General features: G+C 50.2%; 1 protein-coding gene across 4 annotated transcripts in view; it reads right to left on the bottom strand.

Moving 5' to 3' along the window:
* The window catches only part of sgms1b (sphingomyelin synthase 1b), a 113,715-nt gene extending 88,573 nt beyond the window's left edge, over positions 1 to 25,142 (bottom strand). For 2 of the 4 annotated variants that reach the window (XM_087999048.1, XM_087999051.1), the window contains exon 1: positions 25,045 to 25,142. The gene's annotated coding sequence lies outside the window, so the exon portion shown is untranslated. Of the gene's footprint in view, positions 1 to 17,267; positions 17,352 to 25,044 lie in introns of those variants that run through there. The other 2 variants (XM_087999049.1, XM_087999053.1) reach the window with 1 other exon arrangement.
* Between the last annotated feature and the right edge of the window lie 1,256 nt (positions 25,143 to 26,398).

Raw genomic sequence — 26,398 nt, 5'->3', positions numbered from 1 at the left:
ATGTTATTAGTTTTAAAATAGTTATGGGAAAGGATAGACTGGATGTAAACATTAAAGTTCTAAGTCGGAGAAGGTCAATTTTGACGGTATTAGTCAAGAACTTTGAAAAGTTCATTGGGAGTGGATATTCTCAAGTAAAGGGATGGTTAGGAAATGAAAAGCCTTCAAAAATGAGATGTCTAGAGTACTGAGAGAGTATGCTCCTTTTAGGGTGAAAGGCAAGGCTGGTAGGTGTGGGGAATGTTGGATGACTAAAGAAATGGAGGTTTTGGTCACAAAAAAAGGAAACATATGTCAGGTATAGGCAGTAGAAATTGACTGAATCCTTAGAGGATTGTAAAGGCAGTAGGAATATACTCAAGGGGGAAATCAAGGGCAAAAAGGGGACATGAGATAGCTTTGGCAAACAGGGTCGAGGAGAATCCAAAGGGTTTTTAACAAAAACATTAAAGACAAAGGGGTAATTAAGGAGAAAAAAGGGCCCCTCAAAGATCAGCAAGGCAGCCTATGTATGGAACCACTGGAGATGGGGGAAGATACTAAACAAGTATTTTGCATCGGTGTTTACTGTGGAGAAGGATATGGAAGATTCGAATGTGAGGAAATAGATGCTGATATCTTGAAAAACATTTGTATTAATAGCAACAGGGAAGGTGCCAAAAGAATGGAGGTTGGCTAACGTGGTGTCACTATTTAAGAAATGTGGCAAGGAAAAGCCAGGGAACTGTAGACCAGTGAGCCTGACATCAATGGTGGGTAAGGTGTTGGAGGGTATCCTGAGGGACAGGATTTACATGTATTTGGAAAGGCAAAGATGATTAGAAATAGTCATCATGGCTTTGTGCATCAGAAATCATGTCTCACTAACCTGATTTCATTACCTCTTCAAAAAACTCAGGATTGATGACAGCAGAGTAATAGACGTGATCTATGTGGACTTCAGTAAGACGTTCAACAAGGTTCCCCATAGTAGACTGGTTAACAAGGTTAGACACACGGAATACAGGGAGAACAAGCCATTTGAAATCAGACCTGGCTCAAAGGTAGAAGACAAAGGTTGGTGGTAGAGGGTTGCTTTTCAGACTGGAGCCTATAATCAATGTGTGCCACAAGGATCGGTGGTGGAACCACCGCTTTTCATCATTTATATAAATGATTTGGATGTAAACATAGAAAATACAATTAATAAGTTTGCAAATGACACCAAAATTGGAGGTGTAGTGGACAGCGAAGGTTAGCTCAGAGTGCAACAGGGTTTTGATTAGATGGGCTAAGGAGTAGCAGATGGAGTTCAATTTAGGTAAATACAAGGTGCTGCATTTTGGAAAAGCAAATCAAGGCAGAACATATACATGTAATGGTAAGGTCCTGAGGAGTGTTACTGAACAAAGAGACTTTGAAGTGCAGGTTCATAGTTACTTGAAAGTGGTGTTGCAGGTCGATAGGATATTGAAGGCAGCATTTGATACGCTTGCCTATATTGGTCAGAGCACTGAGTATCGGAGTTGGGAGATCATGTTGCAGCTGTACAGGACATTGATTAGGCCACTTTTGGAAGAGTTTGTGCAATTCTGGTCTCCCACCTACTTGAAGGATGTTGTGAAACTTGAAAGGGTTCAAAGATTTAAGGCTGTTGTCAGAGTTAGGGTTTGAGCTATAGGGAGGGGCTGAACAGACTGGGGCTGTTTTCCCTGGCGTGTTGGAGGCTGACAGGTAATCTTATAGAGGTTTATAAAATCATGAGGGACATGGATACGGTAAATAGACAAGAGGAAGTGAGGTCTACAGATGCTGGAAATCAGAGTCAAGAGTTGGAAAAGCATAGCAGGTCAGGCAGCATCCGAAAAGCATCAGAATCAACGTTTCAGGCCTGAGCCTTTCATCAGGAAGGTCTTTCCCCTGGGATGGAGGAGTCCAGAACTCGAGGGCATAGATTTAGGGTGAGAGGGGAAAGATGTAGATGGGACCCGAGGTGGACCTTTTTCAGGCAGAGGGTGGAGGGGGTATGGAATGAGCTGCCAGAGGAAATGGTGGAGGGTAGTACAATTACATTTTAAAGGCATCTGGATGGGTATAGGAATAGGAATGGTTTAAAGAGGGATAGGGGCCAAATGCTGGTAAATGGGACTAGATTAGGTTAGAACATCTCATCCATGCTGACCAGCTGGGCCAGTTTCCACACTGTACATTTCAATGACTCCAACCAGTGGAGCGAACACCCCTCCCCCCCCAATCCCTGGTTTTTATTCCATTTTTGAGACTTTCTAGCAACCGAGTGGCTTGCTAATCCATTTCAGAAGAGTTATGAGTCACTTTGCTGTGCTTTGAACTCACTTGCAAGTAAGACCAGGTAATGACAGCAGGTCTTTTCCCTAAAGGGTATTAGTGTTTTTCTGACAATTGACAACAGTTTCACAGTCAGTCATTCTTATAATGTTCAATTTCAAATTTTTTAAAAATTGAATTCCCTTTGGTGGGATTTGAACCCAGGTCCCAGAGCATTACCTGGGTCTCTGGGTTACAAGTCTAACAATAATACTGGTAGGCCATCACATGCCCTCATCTCAACCATATTGCCTCTAGGAAAGGAGTTTCAGGAACAGTGAAAATAAAGGAATAACAATACTTTTGAGTTAGGATTCTGCATGCGACTTGGAGAGAAATGTGGAGGTGGCACACCCCTCAGAGGTCACCATTTTAGAGGATGCCAAAGGTGGTGGCATCGTGAGATTTATGAAGCGTTAGTTCAAAATCAGGTACGATTATAACAGAATAGCAAACCGCATTCTCACGTTCCGATGTGCCATCTTCTTTACAACACAGAACTCATTTGTACCTCTTTGCAAACTCATTTCTGAGAAAATCATGCAAAATTTAATCAAGTTCAGTCATTGCTCTTTGCAACATTATTCTGTCATTTTCCTTGTGTAGTTCAGTCAATTGAAATATGAATTCTTCTGTTCTTCCTTGCACGTTCATCTCAATTGCTTGTAATTTTACAATTACTCCCAAGGGCAGGATGACAGAAACCTGCTGCTTGCAAACTTACATTAAAGCCACTGCCCCAGACAAATCCTTACCCATTGGCAAAACAAACCACCACAGCTGACAACACAATGGTATACAGTTATAAGGGAATTGCCCTGGAGATCCTCAGTGATTCCAGACCTCATGAAGTCTCATAACAATGACTATCTAATAACCTTCAACTAATGAGTTGGTTCTCACCCATATTGAATGCCATTTGGAAGAAACAGTGAGGATAGCAAGAACACAAAATGTGGAGTAGATGGGGAACTTAATATCATGTGCAAAATAATGTCAGCATTACCATCTCCATTACTTTGAGGGAGAATTTTTCTTTCCCACCACAGAAGTGAACATTTTATTGACTAACAAATCAACAACTCTATAGCAAGAAAATTGTTTAAATAAGGTTTCTTTACAATATAAATCAACATACACACATTTGGAAATTCTTCTATTGGTAAACAAGTCACACCAATAAACTGCTAGCTACATCGATTGCTAAGGGCACAGTTGTATCTGCTTGGTTATTTCAAAAGGATGGTTAGCATCCATTTACAGGCTTCATTTGAGAGAGAGCTGGACAGAGCTTTCCATTTGGGTGAAGCTGCCAAATCTGTTTCATTACAGCATTGCTTTAGCGCACTATGTGCTATTAGGCATTAGGAACACTCAGGGCAACAGCAGCTTGCAGTAAAAGTATCTAGTTTGAAAAGTTTTTTTTCCCCTAACAGAATGAATGTTGCTTTTGTCCTCTACATCCATATTGTTTGCAAGGCTGAGCATACTGTACATGCAATGTATATCAATAAAAACTGCTGAGGCCATAAGTATATTTGTAGCTTTGATTCAAATACCCATTAGTTCAATCATAACATGATTAAATGTAGATACCAAAGGAAACAGTCCTCTTGTGAAAACAGTGGAAGAAAGCTCAAGCTACAAAGCCCCTGGTTTGGCTGACAGCTTCGCACCAGAATAAGTTTTCATATCCTTGACTGCAGCAGATCTCGACTCAATTGTTTTCCATTGCACAACTGTGTCAAGGGATTTCCATTTAGTTTGTTGGCTGCTCTTTGTTTTAATAGCAACAGATGTACATTGGATTCATTAAGCTCTAAGTGGATCATTGTCTACAACAACGGAAGTAGAACAGAACAGCTTTAATGAACAACTCATGCTCAAGTGGCTCGGATTAGTTCAGTTTAACCCTGTAGTATGTTATTGCTCTGCCCAAAGTATCTTCTAAATTAACTGGTATTTTGACCAGTAGATGAATAGATTTTTCTTGAAGAACATTACAGTCACAAACAAATTTACTATCAGAAGTCAGCGTTTTCAAATATTTTTGAGTCCCGTTAGAAGTTGTGGTGGACAGCAGATCGGGGGGATGCAAAACCAAGATGTCACATTGTTGGCCCAAGGTAAAATCTTGCAAATTCACCTACTTCTGGTGAAATTATGCAAATAAAATGCATGTTTGCTTGCCTCCTGTATCTGGAGGCAAAACCTTCAGCTGGATTAGTCAACTAGTCTGAACCAACCAACACCACAATGTGCATCAACGACACTTAGATCAAAGCACAGAAGGACTGCTCAAGAGATCCAACAGATACAGCACAACTGTTCTCTCCATTGTCAGGTAGAGAATGGAGATCCTGTCTTCATCCTGAGGTATGATTCGATGACAAGTTCAGATTTATTGTATGCGCCATAATTATGTTTTTGATTATTTCAGAATTCATGAAGTATGGTGTACACACTTAATAAAATGGAGACAAGTTATTTGTTTAATTGGGATTGACAAAAAGAACTGATGACACTGTGCATATATTGGGTAAGATTTTTACAATGCTGGACATTTTTCAAAATTAATTTTGGTTTCCAAATTTCAACTAGTTTTGGAGGCTAACCAGTTTACCATATTTGACAGAGTGCATGTTTGCCATAATAGAATGATAAAATTTATAGCTAGTCAAGAAATCACAGAAGGTCCCTTTTCCGATCATCTCAACTGCAAGGTACTCTTTCACACTGTTACAGCCCTTCAATTACGAAGGGAGACTAGACAGCCTGGTGCTATTTTGCTTAGAACAGAGAAAGTGGAAAGGGGATCTCACTGAGGTGTACAAAATTTGAGGGGCATAAATAACATAGATCAGGAGAAACCTTTCTCCTTAGTAGAGGGGTAAACAACCAGGGGCAGGGTTTAGGCAATGTAGAGGGTACCTGTGAAAAGAATTCACCCAGAAAATGGTAGGTATCTAGAGTTCATTGGCTTAAAGGGTGGTGGAAGCAAGAATGCTCAAAACATTTAAGTATTTCAATAAGCACCTGAAACACCATACATACAAGGCCAGGAACCTATTGCTGGAAAATGGGATTAGAGTAGAAAGATACTTCATTGAATTAATGATGCATGGACAAGATGGGCCAAAGAACCACCTTCTTCATACTTCAAGACTTTGACTAACTCCAAAAAACATGCTAACCTATATCATAGCATTCAGAACTCAGTGCATATTCTTAAACATATATAATTCAAAAGAAACCAAATAAGCATTTATTTTACCAAATCACAAATTGTTGTATTTGGAGAGAGTAGCTTGGTCAATCTCAGTTGTCCTTCAACTATATGAAAAAGTCACTCCAAAGATAAACTGGAATGTTTTTGCATGATAACCAAAGATTACAAAGATAGAATTTAAACTTCAATATGGAAATCCCCTATCCTTTGGAAGTAACAACAGATTTTGAGAAAGAATATTTAAGACAGAGGTAAGAGTAGCATGGTAGAAGACATTTAAAGGACGGAATTCTAGAGAACAGGGCTGAGTTGGCTAAAGTTTAGTGTTACGGACCACACCAAATCCACTTCAAATATATCAAGAGAAACAAGCTAGACCCTAACTATTACTTATTTAAGAAGTGTAAGGTGCTGTGTTCCAGATGTAAGTCAATTAGTTAAACTACTCACCTTTAAACAAAACATACTTTATTCTTATTCTACAGTTAAAACACAAAATGAAATACTGGCCTTTCTTTAACATTATTGGAAAGCTAACAGAATAATAGATTATTTAACTACTAAACAGCAACTGTTCCAATATGGTATCACCCACAAACACCCTGGCGAATTCAGTAAAATGGATGATCTCACATGCAATAAGTCTCCGGTTCAGGAGCAAAGAACATCAAGGAAAAATTCCAGTAGCGAATTCCAGCTTTTAGCTGTAACAGAGAGAAAGACAGCTTCCATAGCCAACTTCAAAACCCAAACAACTACTGAAAGCTAAACTAAAACCCCAGTTCTGAGGGAGTCTGACTCCACCTATTCATGTTGCTTCTACTGTTCAACTTAAAGGAGAAAGTGATACCATCTATCAACCCCTCAGAAAACGAACAGGAAGTGACATCACCACAAACCCCAGGAACCCCATCCAGGACAAACATATAAATAGAAAGCAGGAGACAACAGCTTAGCTTCACTTGGAGGTCGCCATTGATGATGTTACCTAGCCAGGTAATGAAACGTCTGGATATCAAACCTACAGTTCAGCGAGCAAACCTACACCCTAAACCTCAACCTGAGCTACAAACCTTCACAAACCTTGCAATGACCATTAAACTATTATTAATTGTCATATAAACCTATCTGGTCCACTCATGCTTCCCAGAAGGAAATCTGTCGTCCTTACCCTGCTTAGCCGACATGTGACGCAAGATTTGCAGCAAGCGATTGATTCATAATTACCTTCTGAAATGCCCTAGCAAGTCATTTAAAAATAACTTGCATATGAGCAATGAATGGCTTAGTCTGTCAGACCCACATCTCATAACTAAGCTTCAGGGGGAAAATGGGACAAACAAATTTAAATCACCAAAGCCACTGCAAAGGTTCACCAGTACTACGACGATAGAGTTGGAAAGTTGGAACCTGTGAAGAAACACAGGTTAGGCAGCATCCGAGAAGCAGGAGAATCAACATTTCAGGCAAAAGCCCTTCATCAGGAATGTGTATACGACTATACAACCAAGCCTCAACACCAGAAAAAGAAAATGGAGCATAGTTTATTGTCAATTCAAAAATTACTAAAAATATAGTCCAGCTGCTACAGCACAACTCAGAGGGGATTGGAAAATCACAGATCCTGTTACACAGTACATCAGCTAGAAGTTGATTCTGCACAGTTTGCTAAAAATGTAAAATCAAACGTGCTTTCTAACTTAATTTTACTGTTCTGAAGTAGGGCTGAGCTCTGAAGCAGCAATTACTAGCAGGGAGCTCTAACCAAGTTTAAAAACCATGGTAACAGTCCCCTTTAATAGCACTTCCCCCCACGCGGGGGAGGGACAGGGTTGCAATCACTTTCAAGCCTCAAATTAGAGTCACAGTGGGAAAGTGTTAGGGAAGCACAACGGATGGAGAAACTCTGTGGGTCTGGCAGCATCTGTGGAGAGAGAAACAGAGTTAATGTTGAGTCCAGTGTGACTCTTCTTTAGGAATGCACTTGTCAAGAGGACTCAAAACCCTAGCTGTAGGTCCTGCATCAAATGCTGCCAGATTAGCAGAGTGTTTTATTGCAAAAAGGAAGTTTATTTATAAATTTTCTATCTACATACGTTACTTTAGTTCTGTACAGTCTTTCCCTATCAAAAACAAAAATTGTAATCTGACATTCCTGCAGTTGCAAAGATTAAAGGCATTTCTTACTTATGCAGCACACTATTTATATACATGGAGGCATCGATAATGATGACAATGATGCAAAAAAGATTCACGAAGACGTTACCGAGATTGGAACGTATGCTGGATAGGCTGGCACCTTTTGTCCCCTGGAGCAGAGGAGGCTGAGGTTCATAAAATCAGAAGGGTGTTAGATCAGGTGAATAGCCAAGGTCTTTTCTGCAAGGTATAGAGTCCAAAACTGGAGGGTATAGTTAAGACGAGAGGGAAAAGATATAAAAGGGACCTGCGACTTTTTCACACAGAGGGTGGTGCATATACGGGATGAGCTGCCAGAGAAAGTGGCAGAGGAGTTTAAAAGACACTTACACAAGTGGACAAATAGGAAAGGTTTAGAAGGATATGAGCCAAACGCATGCAAATGGGACGAGTTCATTCCGGAGATCTGGTAGCATGGATGAGTTGGGCCAAAAGGTCTGTTTCTGTGCTGTACGATTCTATGACTTCCAACCACACAGTCTCAGTATGCATACCTGGGAACAGCCTGTAGCACAGAGTACTACGTCACAAAAATCATTGCATCTCTCCAGACTTTTGTTGCATAGACACATTCCACTAGGAAGCGTGTGACAGTCTCCTCCCCCACACAGCTGCAATGGCTGAGGGGGCCCAGGTATATGCATGGAGGATCATACAGGTAGTATGATCCTTCTCACCACCAGTCAAGCTACATCTTGGTGCTTCTTGGGAAACAAGCTAATACAGACCAAATACCGAACAAAGAATTACCTGGGGCTTGGTTAGCTCAGTTGGCTCAACATCTGGTTTGCAATGTAGTGTGATGCCAACAGCACAGGCTCAACTGCCCTATACTCTAAGATCAACTATGAACGAACCTACCTTCTCAATCACAGCCAAGGTGTGATGAACCTCAAATCAAACCACCACTAGTCATCTCTCTTTGGATCAATGGCGACGTTATTTTTACTATGATATGATGGACCATTTAAAAGGATTATTTTTGCAAATTCAAGGAAATTGCTGAGTCTGAAATGAATGAGAAGTTAATGATTTCCGTGGCAAGAACAAATTAAATACTACAGTTACAAGAATATAATTCTTTTGGTTTCACAGAGAAGATATTTGATAATAGCTTTTAATTTTCATAAAATATTTGCAAATGTCTTTGTAGTTCAAAAATGCATTCATAAACAGTTTATAATACAATGCTGATAAATGCAGATCATCGTAATGACTTACAAACTATCAATGTTTCTTCATATTTGTTCAAAGATATTAAAACGCTTTTGGAACTGTATGTTTAATTCTATAATTCTTAAAATAATTGTGTGTTAAATATCTATATTTTTTCACAATCTTGTTTAGGAGACAGCCAAAAAGTTTTGAAATGGTGATTCTACCATCTTCCCACACACTACTATACGTAATGCAAAAGTAGGAATGGAAATCATTCGACTTTACAAAGCATTTTTGCTCAAACATGAAACCGTATCAGATTGTCCCCCATTATCTTGTTGGAAAGCAACAGTTAAATCCCTGCCTTAGAGATTTCACCTGATCTCCACTGACAGTAAATTCTTAGCGTGGACTCATTAATTCATTGTTCAGATATTAGGTGCCATTAGACACAAGTAACTTGCAGAGAACAGAAATAAATCTCAATTCTTTGGTAACTGGAGCTATGTTTACTGGCATGAGTAAACATTAAAATTCAATACACAAATCCATTAAAAGAATATTTTCTAAAACAACTCTGCACAATATCATTGTCCCTAAGTAGAAAGGCCAGAGGATAACACTAAGTGCAACACCTCATTGTGAACTGCATTTATAGTGTTAGGAATATCCATTATGAATATTTTATTGATACTGACATGGCACAGAACCAATCTGAGCAGCAAGTAATATGGACAATGCTCCAACTGGGTCATGGAGATTAATTCAAAAGACTGTCATACAGCAGTGATGTAAAAACAAAAGCAAAACCAAGCAATTTCTAATCAAATTCTTCCTATTCCAGTAACAAACAAACAAACCTTAGCACAAATATGAAAATTTCAGAGTAGGTGCACTGAATTTTGACTTATTAGCATTTACCTGCTATCAAAGTTTGGGCCATGTAATCAGTGAATAATTATAGCACACAAAAAGGGAGCTTGCCTGCAACCCAACCATAATACTGATGCTATTTTAATCAATTTGCTTGGACATGTGTGACACATCTGGGCTGGGAAAATTGAACCTATCTTCTGGCTCAGACATAGGGGCACTGCCACTGCACCACAACAGCCCTAATTATAAACACTTTAGGATAAATGTAAGCTGTACAAGGCATGCCTATTGTGGATAATAGGTGTCACGTGCTCATTTGATGAATTTGTGACCCAAATCCCCACCTTCACTGATTCATTTTATTCATAACGTTCCACTCACTCTCATGACCTCCATGTTATCTGTTTATTCTGATTGACATTTCAATTCTTTTAATATGCACATCAAGAGAAATGCATCCTGTATGAATCAATTCATTATTTAAAAAAAAACAAATTGTTTGTAGCAGAGCCATCAACAGTACAATATAGGGCAACTCCACTCAAAACAGATTCAATTGCTCGGACCAGATTACAATTTGAGTTTCAATCATTATGTTGTCCCAAAGACAGAATGATACAGCTGATCCTTGTCCCAGACAGGCAGATGGATGATTAAATACACAGATTAAACACTGGAAATAATCTACCTCCTGCAATACATCTTCTGTCACAGACTTCAGGGCTTTCACACATTTTATTTCAGCTTTTAAAATTTACTATTGGCTTCTCATACTAATGCCTGCATTAAGTCATTTACAAAATTTGCACCCTGCACCAATAAAACCTCCAGGGTAACAAGGTACAAAAGGTTGTTCAAGTTTATAACCTGTACAGAAAAAGATACGAGAACTCTACTTTGGAGTACTTGTTCAACACTGACATATTCTACAAGTAGATTACAGCTACCACTTATAACATTAAGAACAATTACATCTGTAAGTAGTTCTGTTTTACAAGTAATTAAGACACCATTAATGAAACTGTTGCTCATTCAAAAAAGGGATATTGGCATCAGAGTTTTGGGTATTGTGGAATCATATTTAAAATAATAAGTCATCAAGACGTTTCACAGAAGCATTACTTTGACACAGATCTCAGTCATTAGCACAGTGCAGAGGTAGGTTTTAAGAAGCCTATGAAGGGGAGAGGGGCAGCCATATACAGAGGCAGCAAGATCAGTACTGGATTAGAGAAACTAATCCAGAGTTTATCTATAGCAACGACAAAGTAATGGAAACCCATATGTCCAACAAGCCAAAATTGAAAAAACACAGATTTCAGAGGATTGAAGGGCAGAAGGAAGTGACAGAGACAAAGGGCAATACTGGAGAGTGACTTAAAAACAAGGGTATTTTATTTTTAAAAAAATCGAGGCAGTGGTAAACCAGGAACCAAAACATGTCAGTCAGAAAGCAAAGGAGTAAAAGGGTACAATATGACTTAGCAAGTTAGGTCACAGGCAGTGTTTGAACAAATTCAAGTTTACAGAGGATCCAAAGGAGAAGACCAGCCATTGGAAAAGTCACAATAAAAGACACAGATGAGTGTTTTAATAACAGATGAGCTGAGGCAAGAGCAGAAACAGTGTGTTACGGGTAAAACTTGGTAGCTCTGTGGTGGAGGATGTGGATCATGAGCTCATTTGAGAATCAAATGAGACACCAACACCCAACAGTGGACTTCATCCCCACAGAATGGATAAAGGAGATCAAGAAGGGGGTTCCACAATGATGCTTGTTGCTGAGAAGGATGACAATGACATCAAAAATCCCAGGCTAGATGCACATTACTCAACAATTCACATTTATATTATGCATTTAAACATGCCACGGCACTTCACAGGGGTATTAGGGAAGCAGAATATGACAATAAGGAAAAAAAGGTACATTGCTTTTCTTACCTTTTCAGATACACACAATGAAATTTAGGGAGAAAATTCCTGAGCTTAGAGCCCAAACAGCTGAAGACACAGCTACCAATAGTGGATCAGTTAAAGCAGAGATGCTCAATAGTGCAGCACAGTGGATACATCCAGGCTCAATTCCAGTCTTGGATTCCAGTGTGAAGTCTGCATGGAGTCCCTGTGGGTTTCCGCAAGGTGCTTCAGCTTCCCTCCAAAGTCCTAAGCAGTGTAGGTTAGGTTGACTGGCCATGATAAATGCAGGGTCAGGGATAAAGTGATGGGGTGGGTCTGGACAGATGCTGTTTGGAGGGCCAGTTTAGAGAGCTGAATGACCTCTTTCTGCACTGCAGAGATTCTATATTTCTATGATCCTAGATCAGAATTAGAGTGGGTGCAAATATTTCAGAAGGGCTATGGAATGGTAGGAAATTGCAGAGGGAGAGTGAAGGCTTCTCAAGAATTTAAAACTAAAAGTTGGAGTATTTTAACAAAGTTGGGCAATGATTAAACAGTGGACAGTACAGTCAGTGAATACAGGGATGATGCATGAATGGAATTTGGTCCAAGCTAAGATTCAGGTAACAGAGTTTTGGATTACCTCAAGTTTACAGATGGTAGGACATGCAAATAGTTTCACACCATACCTATCCTACTAGATGTATAAACATAATCGCACCTCACAGCTCAAAGGTGAACAAACAAACTTGAACTTAGTTCTGTCTATACTAACCCAAATGCACTACAAGGTTGAAACTTTATTGCTGGAACAGCACAGCAGGTCAGGCAGCATCCAGGGAACAGGAGATTCGACGTTTCGGGCACAGGCCCTTCTTCAGGAATGAGCAGAGAGTGTTCAGCAGGAGAAGATAAAAGGTAGGGAGGAGGGACTTGGAGGAGGGGCGTTGGAAATGTGATAGGTGGAAAGAGGTCAAGGTGAGGGTGATAGGTCGGAGTAGGATGGAGGCGGAGAGGTCAAGAAGAAGACTGCAGGTCAGGAAGGCGGTGCCGGGCTGGAGGGATTCGGCTGAGACAAGGTGGGGGGAGGGGGGGGATGAAGAAACTGGTGAAGTCCAAGTTCATCCCCTGTGGTTGGAGGGTTCCCAGTCGGAAGATAAGACGCTCCTCCTCCGACCGTCACGTTGTTGTGGTTTGGCGGTGGATGAGTCCAATGACCTGCATATCCTCGGTGGAGTGGGAGGGGGAGTTGAAATGCTGTGCTACAGGGTGGTTGGTTTGGTTCGTCCGGGTGGCCCAGAGGTGCTCTCTGAATCGCTCCGCAAGTAGGCGGCCTGTCTCCCCAATATAGAGGAGGCCACACCGGCTGCAGCGGATGCAGTAGATGATGTGGGTGGAGGTGCAGGTGAATCTGTGGCGGATATGGAAGTTTCCTTTGGGGCCTTGGAGAGAAGTGAGGGGGGAGGTGTGGGCGCAAGTGTTGCACCTCCTGCGGTTGCAAGGGAAGGTGCCGGGAGTGGAGGTTGGGTCGGTGGGGGGTGTGGATCTGACAAGGGAGTCGCGGAGGGAGTGGTCTCTACGGAAAGCTGATAGGGGAGGGGAGGGAAATATATCCTTGGTGCTGGGGTCTGTTTGGAGGTGGCGGAAGTGACGGCGGATGATGCGCTGTACATGGAGATTGGTGGGGTGGTAGGTGAGGACCAGTGGGGTTCTGTCCTGGTGGCGGTTGGAGGGGCGGGGCTCAAGGGCGGAGGAGCGGGAAGTGGAGGAGATGCGGTGGAGGGCACCGTCGACCACGTCGGGGGGGAAATTGCGGTCCTTGAAGAAGGAGGCCATCTGTGTTGTACGTATTTTGAACTGGTCCTCCTGGGAGCAGATGCGGCGGAGACAAAGGAATTGGGAGAATGGGATGGCGTTTTTACAGGGGGCAGGATGGGAGGAGGTGTAGTCCAGGTAACTGTGGGAGTCGGTTGGTTTGTAGTAGATGTCCTTGTTGATTCGGTCGCCTGAGATAGAAACAGAAAGGTCTAGGAAGGGGAGGGAGGAGTCCGCGACTGTCCAGGTGAATTTGAGGTCGGGGTGGAAGGTGTTAGTGTAGTGGATGAACTGTTCAACCTCCTCGTGGGAGCACGAGGTAGCGCCGATACAGTCATCAATGTAGCGAAGGAAAAGATGGGGGGTGGGGCCAGTGTAGTTGCGGAAGATGGATTGTTCCACATACCCTACGAAGAGGCAGGCATAGCTGGGGCCCATGCGGGTGCCCATGGCTACTCCTTTTGTTTGGAGAAAGTGGGAGGATTGGAAAGAAAAGTTGTTCAGGGTGAGGACCAGTTCGGTCAGTCGAAGGAGGGTGTCGGTGGAAGGGTACTGGGTGGTACGGCAGGAAAGGAAGAAGCGGAGTGCTTTGAGTCCTTCGTGATGGGGGATGGAGGTGTACAGGGACTAGATGTCCATGGTGAAGATGAGGCGTTGGGGGACCGGGGAAGCGGAAATCCTGGAGGAGGTGGAGGGCTTCCTTCGCTACATTGATGACTGTATCGGCGCTACCTCCCCCCTCACTTCTCTCCAAGGCCCCAAAGGAAACTTCCATATCCGCCACAGATTCACCTGCACCTCCACCCACATCATCTACTGCATCCGCTGCGGCCTCCTCTATATTGGGGAGACAGGCCGCCTACTTGCGGAGCGATTCAGAGAGCACCTCTGGGCCACCCGGACGAACCAACCCAACCACCCTGTAGCACAGCATTTCAACTCCCCCTCCCACTCCACCGAGGATATGCAGGTCATTGGACTCATCCACCGCCAAACCACAACAACGCGACGGTCGGAGGAGGAGCGTCTTATCTTTCGACTGGGAACCCTCCAACCACAGGGGATGAACTTGGACTTCACCAGTTTCTTCATCCCCCCTCCCCCCACCTTGTCTCAGCCGAATCCCTCCAGCCCGGCACCGCCTTCCTGACCTGCAGTCTTCTTCTTGACCTCTCCGCCTCCATCCTACTCCGACCTATCACCCTCACCTTGACCTCTTTCCACCTATCACATTTCCAACGCCCCTCCTCCAAGTCCCTCCTCCCTACCTTTTATCTTCTCCTGCTGAACACTCTCTGCTCATTCCTGAAGAAGGGCCTGTGCCCGAAACGTCGAATCTCCTGTTCCCTGGATGCTGCCTGACCTGCTGTGCTGTTCCAGCAATAAAGTTTCAACTTTGATCTCCAGCATCTGCAGACCTCACTTTCTCCTCAAATGCACTACAAGTAATAGGTCAGCAATAGAATACACAAACAAGTTCTCACATGTCCAACATATGTAACACAATTACCGCATCCTCCTAAATCTGCAAAACCACAATCTGCAAATACATCTGCCCTATTACACAAGTAACCACATGCACACAACAGTAATTTTTGGGCAAAAGAATTGGAGCTAAAAAGCACAAGAATGAATCCAACTCCTGCCATTTTGAAACACTTAATTGGATGGAAATACCACCATAAATTAAATTCTATTTTTCACAAGAAACCACAGAAGCTTGCATTTTTATACTGCCTCTAAACACAGAAAAGTACCCCAAAAAACTTCATAAAAATATCAAAACAAGGCAAAGCAATCACCTTCCAAAAGTAGTAAATATTAGCAAGAGGGCCTGATTCTTGATCAGAGGTGGCTTTCAGGAAAATCTTAAAAAGGAAAGGGGTGAAAGGGCTTAATGGGATGAATTTCAGAATTAAAACCCAGAAGGCAGAGCTGTCAGTGTAAAGGCAAAGGTTACAGAAGTGTACAAGAGACCAGAGTTGGAGGAACACAGGTGATCATACGCTGCAGAACATTAAAGATGGAGAGTGACATGGCTATGTTAAACATTCTCAGACATCTGTTCACAGTTTATGTGAGGGACAGGGGACGACCATTCAACGCAGATCAGAAAATATGGAGCTCCTGCATGGAACAACAAAACAGAAAATGCTGGAGAAACTCAGGTGGTCTAGCAGCATCTGTGGTGAAAGTTACAAAGTTAAGATTTTAACTCAAATGACCCTTCTTCAGTTCTGAAGAATAATAAGAATAATGGACTTGAAGCAGAAGAGATCATGAACAGCTGAGTTTGGATGAGCTGAAGTTAACTATTAAGGGTTAAGTAAGGATGAAAGGTTGGTCACCTAGTAGTGAAATTTCTCCATACACATTAACATCAACATTCAGACAATTTACAGTGACAAGATTTGAAACTTCCTGCTGTTCAGCTGCTTCCTCACCAACTATGACAAATAAATAGGCTAGAATATGGGCCTGCAACAGCAAGTCTGTCACAGTGCGCTCCTGGTCTATGCCTTCAAGGTGTAGTGAAGAAAGAATGAAATAATCACCTGAAGGCCTCAATGCAAGTCACACACACACTTGGTTCAAGCAGTATATAGAGATTCAGCAAACCAGAAGTAAACAATGCAACAGGCTGCAAATGCACTTCAAATGTGTACAGTAAATAACATAGCTCACAATCACAGCTTCCAGAGGGGATTTAAACTGTACATGAGTTCAAGTAATAGTAGCCAGATCCTTTGTCTAAATGGTTTTCTAAAATTATGGGCTTCAATCACACATTGAAGGGAGTTTTATATGCCAGAGGCTGAAAAGCCAGTAGATTTGAAAACATACATAAATGCAGAAGTTGTACACATGCAAATTTGGCCCCACCAGAAACCTTGCCATATCGACAATTATCAGACAATCCTGTAAAGTGAGCTGTAAATATAGCTTCATGTTATGTCTAAAATATTGCAACAAAAGACACCTGAAAGATATAATGCAGAGCTGCCGGTGTTGGACTGGGGTGGGCAATGTTAGAAATCACACAACACCAGCTTATAGTACAGGTTTATTTGGAAGTGCTAGCTTTTAGAGCGCTGCGCCTTCATCAGGTAGTTGCTGCTACGTCCAAATAAACCTGTTGGACTATAACTTGATTTTTAACCTGAAAGATAAACAACTACGTCTGATGAAAGGTATTTGGAAAATCCTACTTTTTCCAATTATAATATCAAGAGTCAGTGGATTTATCAATACAATTTCCCAGAAGCATCTCAATTTTGTATGAAATCAAAAAGTAATTCCCCCATAACTGTTAGCCAAATGCATATCAAGCAATGCCAGGTTACCTGTTAGCTGCAAACTTTATAGTCAAATGATATAGAATTACTGAGTCTTTGTTAGTCCATTTTTAAATGTGTTTTCCCTGCAATACATTTTAAGCTACCAAGCAACCTAAGTTCTAGGTTTTCATTGTTTGGTAACAACAGTGGCAATGCTAACAACCTTCCAGGTATATTCAAGTTTTCACCTTCTTTCATTGTACAGAAAGGTTTTCATTTATATCTAAAAATGGTATGAGTCAGTGACATTAAAAAGATGCAACACACAAAATGATCCACCAATCAAAGAAATGTGATTTGTTATGTGACTGTAATCAAAGCACAAGTATCAACTTTTTAAATGAAATACTGTCTATCTTCCAAGTTGAGTAACACGTCAAACTGGAGGGCAAATTATGCAAAGCAACTTTAAAAGTGTAAGATTTTACCTTGTACAGAAATAAACTTGAATTTTAACATGTAAATCTTCGATGTTTTCTCAACATCCTCGTCTGTCTATTCCTGAACAGCCTCAACCTTACTGCCCATCTCAAGATTAACAATACAGCAAAATGCATAGCTACTAGGGCCATGTGAAAACCACAGTAATGATCCACGCCCTGTAATGGGTCAGACTATAACAGTAACCCCAGAGATTCCAGAACATGAACGCATGTGATGCATGCTTACAAAGCACAGAAACTATGACTTGTGGTGAACAAAAGTGCCAACACATCCAAGCATTTTCAACATGCACGTTATGCATATTCACAGGCCCAAGACATAGTTCGACTGGACCTTCAAATTAAACCAGACAGCATTTGCGCCTTTACTACACTTTGTGGCAATGCAGTGCATTCAGTGGTATTTTGGTTTTGTCCTGGTTCAAAACTATGCTTTCATTAGCAGGAAACTTCAGTTGACCTAACCAAAGCATTGCAACACATGCTGACAGGTTTACACACAAGCTGATTTTAACTAAAGGGACTGAAAATGGCAGAGTTCAATGCAAAGTAGTGATAATATTGATCGTGCACACACATTCCCCCCCCCCCCCCCCCATCAAACACACACACACACACAAACACAGTAGCTTGACATGTGAAACAGTTCCCATTGCAAATGTAAACAGCAAGGTACCACCCAGACTAAAAACACCTTCGTGGGGGGGGTGGTGATGATGATGATGTTGATGATAAGTTCTCTAAGTTCTCTCCAACACAAACACACTCCTCACACTAATAGAGGTGTTTCTGGCCGTGAACAAATATTCAGGGTTGAACACTCTCCAGATAATAAATCTAGTGTGTCTATTTACATTTTTGGGGAGTTGGGGGGGCGGGGGGGGGGGAAGAGTAGGAAAAGAGAACTTGGGAACCCTAACGCTCAGACAAGAAAGGAAAGAAAAGAACAAGTTGGAGAACTTACAGGTGGGATGGGGACGTTCAGCGGGGGAGGAATGGGGATAGTATGAGAGGTAAATGGGGTGGAGGTGAGGGGGAAAGGGAGGGAAGGGGGAACGTGAGGGGAAAAATGGAGGTGAAGCGTGAGGGGGGGGGAACGTGAGGGGGGAAATGGGGAGAGTGATGGGGTAAATGGGCGGGAGACGTGATGGGGGTAAATGGGGGGGGGAGGAGTGATGGGGGTAAATGGGGGGGAGGAGTGATGGGGGTAAATGGGGGGAGCGTGAGGGGGGGTAAATGGGGGTGAAGCGTGAGGGGGGGTAAATGGGGGGAGAGTGAAGGAGAAAGGGTCGGGAAGGGGGAACGTGAGGGGGGAAAATGGGGGTGAAGCGTGAGGGGGGTAAATGGGGGGGGGGGGGGGAAGGGCAAGGGGGTAAATAGAGGGAGTGAGGGGGTAAAATGGGGGGGAGCGTGAGGGGGTAAAATGGGGGGAGCGTGAGGGGGTAAAATGGGAGGAGCGTGAGGGGGTAAAATGGGGGGGGAGCGTGAAGGGGTAAAATGGGGGGGGGAGCGTGAAGGGGTAAAATGGGGGGGGAGCGTGAAGGGGTAAAATGGGGGGGTAGCGTGAGGGGGTAAAATGGGGGGGAGCGTGAGGGGGTAAAATGGGGGGAGCGTGAGGGGGTAAAATGGGGGGGGGAGCGTGAGGGGGAAAATGGGGGGGGAGCGTGAGGGGGTAAAATGGGGGGGGAGCGTGAGGGGGTAAAATGGGGGGGGGAGCGTGAGGGGGTAAAATGGGGGGGGGGAGCGTGAGGGGGTAAAATGGGGGGGGGGAGCGTGAGGGGGTAAAATGGGGGGGGGAGCGTGAGGGGGTAAAATGGGGGGGGGGAGAGCGTGAGGGGGTAAAATGGGGGGGAGCGTGAGGGGGTAAAATGGGGGGGGGAGCGGTGAGGGGGTAAAATGGGGGGGGGGGAGCGTGAGGGGGGTAAAATGGGGGGGGGAGCGTGAGGGGGTAAAATGGGGGGGGGAGCGTGAGGGGGTAAAATGGGGGGGAGCGTGAGGGGGCAAAATGGGGGGGGGAGCGTGAGGGGGGTAAAATGGGGGGGGAGCGTGAGGGGGTAAAATGGGGGGGGAGTGTGAGGGGGTAAAATGGGGGGGGAGCGTGAGGGGGTAAAATGGGGGGGGAGCGTGAGGGGGTAAAATGGGGGGGGAGCGTGAGGGGGTAAAATGGGGGGGGAGCGTGAGGGGGTAAAATGGGGGGGGAGCGTGAGGGGGTAAAATGGGGGGGGGAGCGTGAGGGGGTAAAATGGGGGGGGAGCGTGAGGGGGTAAAATGGGGGGGGAGCTTGAGGGGTAAAATGGGGGGGAGCTTGAGGGGGTAAAATGGGGGGGGGAGCGTGAGGGGGTAAAATGGGGGGGGAGCGTGAGGGGGTAAAATGGGGGGGGAGCGTGAGGGGGTAAAATGGGGGGGGAGCGTGAGGGGGTAAAATGGGGGGGGAGCGTGAGGGGGTAAAATGGGGGGGGGAGCGTGAGGGGGTAAAATGGGGGGGGGAGAGTGAGGGGGTAAAATGGGGGGGGGGAGCGTGAGGGGGTAAAATGGGGGGGGAGCGTGCGTGAGGGGGTAAAATGGGGGGAGCGTGCGTGAGGGGGTAAAATGGGGGGAGCGTGCGTTGAGGGGGGTAAAATGGGGGGAGCGTGCGTGAGGGAGTTAAATGGGGGGGCGTGCGTGAGGGAGTGAAATGGGGGGGGGCATGATGGGATAAATTGGGGCAGCCTGAGGGGGAAAAGGGAGTGAGGGGGAGTGTGAGGGGGGTATACGGGGGGGGAGGGGAGTGAGGGGGGTATGCGGGGGGGGGGGGAGTGAGGGGGGTATGCGGGGGGGAGTGAGGGGGGTATGCGGGGGGGGAGTGAGGGGGGTATGCGGGGGGGGAGTGAGGGGTAGGCGGGGGGGGAGTGAGGGGGGTATGCGGGGGGGAGTGAGGGGGTATGCGGGGGGGTAGTGAGGGGGGTATGCGGGGGGGGGAGTGAGGGGGGTATGCGGGGGGGGAGTGAGGGGGGTATGCGGGGGGGGAGTGAGGGGGGTATGCGGGGGGGGAGTGAGGGGGGTATGCGGGGGGGGAGTGAGGGGGGTATGCGGGGGGGGAGTGAGGGGGGTATGCGGGGGGGGAGTGAGGGGGGTATGCGGGGGGGGAGTGAGGGGGTATGCGGGGGGGGGGAGTGAGGGGGTATGCGGGGGGGGGAGTGAGGGGGGTATGCGGGGGGGGAGTGAGGGGGGTATGCGGGGGGGGAGTGAGGGGGGTATGCGGGGGGGGAGTGAGGGGGGTATGCGGGGGGGGAGTGAGGGGGGGTATGCGGGGGGGGGAGTGAGGGGGGTATGCGGGGGGGGGAGTGAGGGGGGTATGCGGGGGGGGAGTGAGGGGGGTATGCGGGGGGGGGAGTGAGGGGGGTATGCGGGGGGGGGAGTGAGGGGGGTATGCGGGGGGGGGAGTGAGGGGGGTATTCGGGGGGGGAGTGAGGGGGGTATGCGGGGGGGGGAGTGAGGGGGGTATGCGGGGGGGGAGTGAGGGGGGTATGCGGGGGGGGAGTGAGGGGGTATGCGGGGGGGGAGTGAGGGGGGTATGCGGGGGGGGGAGTGAGGGGGGTATGCGGGGGGGTGAGTGAGGGGGGTATGCGGGGGGGGGAGTGAGGGGGGTATGCGGGGGGGGAGTGAGGGGGGTATGCGGGGGGGGAGTGAGGGGGGTATGCGGGGGGGGAGTGAGGGGGGTATGCGGGGGGGGAGTGAGGGGGGTATGCGGGGGGGGAGTGAGGGGGGTATGCGGGGGGGGAGTGAGGGGGGTATGCGGGGGGGGGAGTGAGGGGGGTATGCGGGGGGGGAGTGAGGGGGGTATGCGGGGGGGGAGTGAGGGGGGTATGCGGGGGGGGAGTGACGGGGGTATCGGGGGGGAGTGACGGGGGTATGCGGGGGGGGAGTGACGGGGGTATGCGGGGGGGGAGTGACGGGGGTATGCGGGGGGGAGTGACGGGGTATGCGGGGGGGAGTGACGGGGGTATGCGGGGGGGGGAGTGAGGGGGGGTATGCGGGGGGGGAGTGAGGGGGGTATGCGGGGGGGGAGTGAGGGGGGTATGCGGGGGGGGGAGTGAGGGGGGTATGCGGGGGGGGAGTGAGGGGGGTATGCGGGGGGGGAGTGAGGGGGGTATGCGGGGGGGGAGTGAGGGGGGTATGCGGGGGGGGAGTGAGGGGGGTATGCGGGGGGGGGGAGTGAGGGGGGTAAGCGGGGGGGGAAGTGAGGGGGGTATGCGGGGGGGGAGTGAGGGGGGTATGCGGGGGGGGGAGTGAGGGGGGTATGCGGGGGGGGAGTGAGGGGGGTATGCGGGGGGGGAGTGAGGGGGGTATGCGGGGGGGGAGTGAGGGGGGTATGCGGGGGGGGAGTGAGGGGGGTATGCGGGGGGGGAGTGAGGGGGGTATGCGGGGGGGGAGTGAGGGGGGTATGCGGGGGGGGAGTGAGGGGGGTATGCGGGGGGGGAGTGAGGGGGGTATGCGGGGGGGGAGTGAGGGGGGTATGCGGGGGGGGAGTGAGGGGGGTATGCGGGGGGGGAGTGAGGGGGGTATGCGGGGGGGGAGTGAGGGGGGTATGCGGGGGGGGAGTGAGGGGGGGTATGCGGGGGGGAGTGAGGGGGGTATGCGGGGGGGAGTGAGGGGGGTATGCGGGGGGGAGTGAGGGGGGTATGCGGGGGGGGAGTGAGGGGGGGTATGCGGGGGGGGAGTGAGGGGGGGTATGCGGGGGGGGGAGTGAGGAGGGGGTATGCGGGGGGGGAGTGAGGGGGGTATGCGGGGGGGGAGTGAGGGGGGTATGCGGGGGGGGAGTGAGGGGGTATGCGGGGGGGGAGTGAGGGGGGTATGCGGGGGGGGGAGTGAGGGGGGTATGCGGGGGGGGAGTGAGGGGGGGTATGCGGGGGGGGAGTGAGGGGGGTATGCGGGGGGGGGAGTGAGGGGGGTATGCGGGGGGGGGAGTGAGGGGGGTATGCGGGGGGAGTGAGGGGGGTATGCGGGGGGGGAGTGAGGGGGGTATGCGGGGGGGGAGTGAGGGGGGTATGCGGGGGGGAGTGAGGGGGGTATGCGGGGGGGGGAGTGAGGGGGGTATGCGGGGGGGAGTGAGGGGGGTATGCGGGGGGGGGAGTGAGGGGGGGGAGTGAGGGGGGTATGCGGGGGGGGAGTGAGGGGGGTATGCGGGGGGGGAGTGAGGGGGGTATGCGGGGGGGGAGTGAGGGGGGTATGCGGGGGGGGAGTGAGGGGGGTATGCGGGGGGGGAGTGAGGGGGTATGCGGGGGGGGAGTGAGGGGGGGGAGTGAGGGGGGTATGCGGGGGGAAGTGAGGGGGGTATGCGGGGGGGGAGTGAGGGGGGTATGCGGGGGGGGGAGTGAGGGGGGGGGAGTGAGGGGGTATGCGGGGGGGGAGTGAGGGGGGTATGCGGGGGGGGAGTGAGGGGGGTATGCGGGGGGAGTGAGGGGGGTATGCGGGGGGGGGAGTGAGGGGGGGGAGTGAGGGGGGTATGCGGGGGAAGTGAGGGGGGTATATGGGGGGAAGTGAGGGGGGTATATGGGGGGAAGTGAGGGGGGTATATGGGGGGAAGTGAGGGGGGTATATGGGGGGAAGTGAGGGGGGTATATGGGGGGAAGTGAGGGGGGTATATGGGGGGAGTGAGGGGGGTATATGGGGGGAGTGAGGGGGGTATATGGGGGGAGTGAGGGGGGTATATGGGGGGAGTGAGGGGGGTATATGGGGGGAGTGAGGGGGGTATATGGGGGGGAGTGAGGGGGGTATATGGGGGGAGTGAGGGGGGTATATGGGGGGAGTGAGGGGGGTATATGGGGGGAGTGAGGGGGGTATATGGGGGGAGTGAGGGGGGTATATGGGGGGAGTGAGGGGGGTATATGGGGGGAGTGAGGGGGGTATATGGGGGGGAGTGAGGGGGGTATGCGGGGGGGGAGTGAGGGGGGTATGCGGGGGGGGAGTGAGGGGGGTATGCGGGGGGGAGTGAGGGGGGTATGCGGGGGGGGGAGTGAGGGGGGGGAGTGAGGGGGGTATGCGGGGGGGGAGTGAGGGGGGTATGCGGGGGGGGAGTGAGGGGGGTATGCGGGGGGGGAGTGAGGGGGGTATGCGGGGGGGAGTGAGGGGGGTATGCGGGGGGGGGAGTGAGGGGGGGGAGTGAGGGGGGTATGCGGGGGGAAGTGAGGGGGGTATGCGGGGGGGAGTGAGGGGGGTATGCGGGGGGGGGAGTGAGGGGGGGGAGTGAGGGGGGTATGCGGGGGGGGAGTGAGGGGGGTATGCGGGGGGGGAGTGAGGGGGGTATGCGGGGGGGAGTGAGGGGGGTATGCGGGGGGGGGAGTGAGGGGGGGGAGTGAGGGGGGTATGCGGGGGGAAGTGAGGGGGGTATATGGGGGGAAGTGAGGGGGGTATATGGGGGGAAGTGAGGGGGGTATATGGGGGGAAGTGAGGGGGGTATATGGGGGGAAGTGAGGGGGGTATATGGGGGGAGTGAGGGGGGTATATGGGGGGAGTGAGGGGGGTATATGGGGGGAGTGAGGGGGGTATATGGGGGGAGTGAGGGGGGTATATGGGGGGAGTGAGGGGGGTATATGGGGGGAGTGAGGGGGGTATATGGGGGGAGTGAGGGGGGTATATGGGGGGAGTGAGGGGGGTATATGGGGGGAGTGAGGGGGGTATATGGGGGGAGTGAGGGGGGTATATGGGGGGAGTGAGGGGGGTATATGGGGGGAGTGAGGGGGGTATATGGGGGGAGTGAGGGGGGTATATGGGGGGAGTGAGGGGGGTATATGGGGGGAGTGAGGGGGGTATATGGGGGGAGTGAGGGGGGTATATGGGGGGGAGTGAGGGGGGTATATGGGGGGGGAGTGAGGGGGGTATATGGGGGGGAGTGAGGGGGGTATATGGGGGGGAGTGAGGGGGGTATATGGGGGGGAGTGAGGGGGGTATATGGGGGGAGTGAGGGGGGTATATGGGGGGGAGTGAGGGGGGTATATGGGGGGGAGTGAGGGGGGTATATGGGGGGGAGTGAGGGGGGTATATGGGGGGGAGTGAGGGGGGTATATGGGGGGGAGTGAGGGGGGTATATGGGGGGGAGTGAGGGGGGTATATGGGGGGAGTGAGGGGGGTATATGGGGGGAGTGAGGGGGGTATATGGGGGGAGTGAGGGGGGTATATGGGGGGAGTGAGGGGGGTATATGGGGGGGAGTGAGGGGGGTATATGGGGGGGAGTGAGGGGGGTATATGGGGGGGAGTGAGGGGGGTATATGGGGGGGAGTGAGGGGGGTATATGGGGGGGAGTGAGGGGGGTATATGGGGGGAGTGAGGGGGGTATATGGGGGGGAGTGAGGGGGGTATATGGGGGGGAGTGAGGGGGGTATATGGGGGGGAGTGAGGGGGGTATATGGGGGGAGTGAGGGGGGTATATGGGGGGGAGTGAGGGGGGTATATGGGGGGACGGGTTTGACGGCCGGCCCAGGGATGTGCCCGCCGAACCCCCGCCCCCCGGGGAGGAGACGGTCAGTCCCCGGGGACAGAGACAGGGACAGGCCTGGGCTCCGCCCAGACAGCGGCCCCGGGCTCTCCCCCGGCCAGCGCCTGCCGTGTCCGGGGTTATCCTCCTGCTCCCCGAGAGCCGGGGCTCCAGGCCGTGGGGGCGGCTGTTCCTCCCCCCGACCTCCCGCTGCGCAGCCTCGCCAACCCCGGGAGGGCATTAAACCGGGACCAGGGGCCGAGCCCGGCCCGGCCCGCGGACACACACACAGCCCCAGCCCTCACTCACCGCCCGGTCCCGCTCCACGTCTCGGAGCCGCCGCCGCCTCAGGGCCCGCCGCTGGAACACGGTGTCGGTGGCCGCGCGCTGGCTCCTTCCGCCCCCTGAGCACCGCCGGGTCCTACTGCCCGCCCCCTCTAATCCCTCAGCACCGCCGGGTCCTACTGCCCGCCCCCTCTAATCCCTCAGCACCGCCGGGTCCTACTGCCCGCCCCCTCTAATCTCTCAGCACCGCCGGGTCCTACTGCCCGCCCCCTCTAATCTCTCAGCACCGCCGGGTCCTACTGCCCGCCCCCTCTTCTCCCTCAGCACCGCCGGGTCCTACTGCCCGCCCCCTCTAATCTCTCAGCACCGCCGGGTCCTACTGCCCGCCCCCTCTTCTCCCTCAGCACCGCCGGGTCCTACTGCCCGCCCCCTCTAATCCCTCAGCACCGCCGGGTCCGACTGCCCGCCCCCTCTAATCCCTCAGCACCGCCGGGTCCTACTGCCCGCCCCCTCTAATCCCTGAGCACCGCCAGGTCCTACTGCCCGCCCTCTCCATCCTAAACAACGCCAAGTCCAACTGCCTGCACCTCCCCCCTTTTCCTGAGCACCACCAGGTCCTACTGCCTGCCGCCCGCTGAGTACCGCCAGGTCCTAATGCCTTTCTCCTGTGACCGCTGGGTCCTACTGCCCACCCCCACCCAAAGCACTTCCAGATCCCACTGCCACGCCCACTCTAAGCAACGCCGGGTCCAACTGCCCACCTCCTCCCCGAGCATCGTCGGGTCCTACTGCCCGCTTCCCCTGAGCACCGCCGTGTCCTACAGCCCACAGTCGAGCACCGCTGGGACCTACTGCCTGCCCCCTGAGCGCCACCAGTTCTACTGCATATTCCCTGAGCATCCCTGGGTCCTTCCGCCTGCCCGAGCACTGCCAGGTCCTACTGCCAGGCCCCCTCCACCCCGAGCACCGCCAGGTCCTATCGTCTACGTCCCTCCACCCTCGAGCACCGCTGGGTCCTATCGCCCAAGTCCCTCCACCCCTGAGCACCGCATGATCCTACTGCACACCCCCTCCACCCCTGAGCACTGCCAGGTCCTACCGCTGCCCCCTGTCCACTGCCAGGTCCTACTCCCTGCTCCTCTCCATGCCTGAGCACTGCCGGATCCTATAGTGTGTTCCCCCTCCTCCTCTAAACACCACCGGGTCCTACTGCCCACCCTTAAGCACTACCTGGTCCTACACACAAACCCATCTCTGAGCATCGCCCTCCACCTCTTCCACCACAAGATGCCCCTGCAGCATGGATGCTGCTGGGTCCTACTGCCCACTGTCCACCTCTGACAATCATTATGATCCACTGCCCTATGCTTCCACCACA

This window comes from Chiloscyllium plagiosum, unplaced genomic scaffold, assembly GCF_037043375.1.
Source record: "Chiloscyllium plagiosum isolate Xiang-an unplaced genomic scaffold, Cpla_swu_hap1 HiC_scaffold_22, whole genome shotgun sequence".
Classification (NCBI taxonomy): domain Eukaryota; kingdom Metazoa; phylum Chordata; class Chondrichthyes; order Orectolobiformes; family Hemiscylliidae; genus Chiloscyllium; species Chiloscyllium plagiosum.
Note: the sequence above shows the minus strand (reverse complement) of the source record. Positions and strands in the feature narration are given on the sequence as shown.